Source organism: Arachis ipaensis, chromosome B01 (genome assembly GCF_000816755.2).
Source record: "Arachis ipaensis cultivar K30076 chromosome B01, Araip1.1, whole genome shotgun sequence".
In the NCBI taxonomy this organism is placed as follows: domain Eukaryota; kingdom Viridiplantae; phylum Streptophyta; class Magnoliopsida; order Fabales; family Fabaceae; genus Arachis; species Arachis ipaensis.
Genome location: NC_029785.2, coordinates 132787883 through 132791672, shown reverse-complemented (window position 1 = coordinate 132791672; position 3790 = coordinate 132787883). Strand labels below are relative to the sequence as shown.

The 3790-nt window shown below is 39.1% G+C and overlaps 1 long non-coding RNA gene across 1 annotated transcript; it reads left to right on the top strand.

Moving 5' to 3' along the window:
• LOC110263787 lies at positions 446–1317 on the top strand. Its single transcript, XR_002349589.1, has 2 exons — positions 446–477; positions 1054–1317. It is a non-coding gene; the product is annotated as an uncharacterized LOC110263787 (long non-coding RNA).

The window sequence follows — 3790 nt, the reverse complement described above, 5'->3', positions numbered from 1 at the left end:
ATTTATTATAAATTTATTATTCTGAATGTGGTCTGTTGATTTACTTAACACGAAACACAAATCAATGGTATTATATAAATCATTGTAACTTTGGTACTGTAAAGAATCCTGTTATTACACAAATCAATAATGATACAACAAAAACACACATTCACCCTTTTCTTCAATATTACACCAAAGCCACTAAAAATTCAATGATGATATTGAACAAATCTCTCTAATGCCCCATAGGAGCCCCCTATGTAGGATTCCTGATGGTACAGCTCCTTGGTACATGGAGACTATGAAACTTTGGTTCCTTTGGAACAGTTAAAGTCCTCCTTCCTCGTGAACAAGGTTTCGAATTGGAAGCAGCACCGTTACTTGTAGGTGAAGAAGCATCATTTTGACGTGGCTTTGCTGTGTCCTTTGGTGAAATCATGAAACTTGTCACCATGATATATGTCTATGGTGAAATCTGAATCCCCATCACTACAGGTATTAAAAACAGAAACATAATCCATTTAAAGCAACATCATCACAACCACAACAATGAACATTCAAGAATAAACAAAATTCATCATCCAATGCCATAGTAGCTCCATTCAAGCACATAATTAGAAAAATAGGTTCAGAATTGAAGTCATCCCAGTTCAACATACATCCAGAACATAGAAAAGAATTAAGGCAATGATTGTGAAACCATCAACACAATTTATTATTTGAACATGGAACCTATCATAACATAAATTCCCAGCTCAAATCTTGCGATACATCTTCCTATCTTGTTTAATTCCGTAACTCAAAACATGAAAAAGGAACCGTCGATTTATACATCTTCACAAAATTAAACTATTGCAAATCACACTTTTACACTTTCACAAATCACACTTTCACAAATCCCCCATTGAAAGCAGAATCCATTTAATAAAAACAGAAGCAGAATCTATTTAAAGCAGCACCATCACAGCAACAACAGTCAACCAATGCCATATTTTTTTTTAAAAAAAATAACATAAACATCAACTTTTAAAACTGAAAAAAGGAGGCTTTTTTTTTGTCACCTACTTGTAGAAAGTTCGAGTGCAGGGGGATGGAGCAGAGGCACAACGCGGGGACAGGAGGCCAGGCGCTCGGAGGCTCGGCAAGGGGTTTCACCGCGAGGGACAGAGACGCCTTGGCCGGACAAATAGTGGAGAAGACCTCTGACAACAACAACGCAGATGGGCCCAGCGCAGAGGCAAGGCGACGGAGAGCACACCAGCAAGCGTCCGTTGCAGTCGATGCCAGACACAGACGCCGACGACGGACCAACGCAGGAGACGGGAGCAACTTAGGGTTTCTTTTTTTCTTAGGAGTGAAATGCGAGGAGTTCTTTGGGTATTTGAGAAAAATTCAAATGAGTTCACCTAGCCACTCCAGCTAAATGACAAGAATATTCTTTTTTTATCAAGAATATTCTGTTATCTCAAACGTTATACTGACGGCAGGGGCTTAATTGAAAAAAATTAAGGTACAGGGACCCAATTGAAAAGAAAAAAAGTATAGGGACCTGCAGAGTAATTAAACCTTAAAAAAATCCTTGTTAAATATGGCTTACGATGTACCTGTGTATTTTTGGAGACGATGATAATGGTTGCCATTGTTAAATATGGCTTTTTTTTTAATTTATAATTTATCCTCAATACCGAGTTATAAGTTTGAAAACCTAAGCTTCTCGTCCAGCAGTATATCACGTTGGGGAAAATAAGAATGGGGGAGTGTACCTGTAAAAGATACTCCAATGCTTAAGTTAGTATTGTGAATTCAGAGTGTATCCTACCAAAGATAAAATGACATACCTTTATAGGTGAAGTAAAATAGGTCGATTACGGTTCTCGCAATCATTTTCATTGAAGGGCATTAACGCTGTATTAGGTCGTTATGATATTTATTCTGTGTGTATCCGATTTATGACATTTGAATGTCATAACATGCGGGGCCGAGTTATAACGCATAAAGCCGATTAATTGCTTTTTAATTACGTTTTTCCGACCATATCATAACCCCCAAGTTTGGCCTGGTGATGTTTTAATAGAGCAGGTTAAGCTTTTTTATGAGTTATAGCTTGGCCAACGTGGTGGGTATGGAGCCCCCAGATTGTTCTTGGGTGGATGACTTGGATGCAGCTCGGTCCTAGATAGTCGATACCGAGCTGTTGTCCTCAATACCGAGCTATAAGCTTGAAAACCTGAGCTCCTCGTCCAGCAGTGTATCACGTTGAGGAGAACAAGAATGGGGGAATGTACCTGCAAAAGGCACTCCAATGCTTAAGTTAGTATTGTGAATTCAGAGTGTATCCTACCAAAGATAAAATGTCATACCTTTATAGGTGAAGTGAAACAAGTCGGTTACAGTTCTAGCAATCATTTTCATTGAAGGGCATTAACGCTGTATTAGGTCATTATGATATTTATTCTGTGTGTATCCGATTTATGACATTTGAATGTCATAACGTGTGGAGCTGAGCTATAACGCATAAAGCTGATTAATTGCTTTTTGGTTATGTTTTACCGACCATATCATAGCCCCCAAGCTTGGCCTGGTGATGTTTTAATAGAGCAGGTTGAGTTTTTTGATGAGTTATAGTTCGGCCAATGTGGTGGGTATGGAGCCCCCAGTTCAACGTGCTTTATTAAAGGTTAAGAAACAGTTCAACTGTGCTCCGTCGCAGTTGCATCCGAATGGGTGGGGTTTCCTACGTTGTTTTGAAATATTGATGGATTATATGGGGAAAAAGCCGCCCTTAGGTTTATTTTTCTCTCTGTTCCAGGCGAAAGGGGTATGGAAGGGTAGTTGGGTAAACATAAATAGTAAACTGGGCTTCTTGGTGTTTAAGTTGTATAAGTCATCCTTTAAAGATTTTAAAGAGATGTTTTTAAAGGTTCGTACTTTCGAGGATATTTTCCCGTTTTATTTCGACGAGAATGTGGGTGAAAGGTTTCCTTTGTTTTGGTGTTCTGAACCGCAGAAGATTTTAGGGCGAGAGAAAATTTCGCCTAGGAATGAATTTATAATTGAGTACTTAATTGAAGCTATTGATAGAAAAGATTTTATTTCTATTTTCGAGTTGTTAACTTGGGAGGATGATAAGCAATCAATGATGGATTATTTGGGTAAGAACCTTATAAGTTTTTCAGCAATGCCAGTGCAATTGAGCTTATTGACGTTTTAATTTGTTTTTGGCAGGTGGTAAATATCCTGGGGTGTCTGCGGTGAGTTTAAAGTCGTGGCCCAAGAGTAAGAATCTGGAGAAGGAGGGTTCATCGTCGAACCCTAATAAGGCTGCTGCAGCAGGAGAATTTAATCAGCCTCCTCATCGTCGGAAAAATGTAATTTTCAAGAAAAGAAGATCGGACCATGTGGACCTTGATTTTTCTAAAGATTTAACTGAGAAAGGGAGGGGTATTTGGTTGGTGGGGTGCCCCATTTCCCAATGCCAGAGTAAAATCCATTAAAAAAGGTCTGATAAGAAGTATGTCTTCGATGGGTATGGCGCTAGCTAAGCTTGTAATTACTGTAGCTCCCCAAAAGCTCATCTGACCCCAAGGTGGTACGTATCCTGTAAAAGCTGTCACAATCATTAATAGGAAGATTACAACTCCGAGACACCGAACAAATTCCCTAGGACTGCTATAACTCGCATGACAATCAGAAGAAGTTGCATGGTTTTGCCGATGATCTTGATGGTTCCTCGGTATCGAGTAAAGGGTTTCCTTTTATGGTCATTTCTGATGAAGTTTGCCAAAGTTCTACAGATGTGGCAATGGCT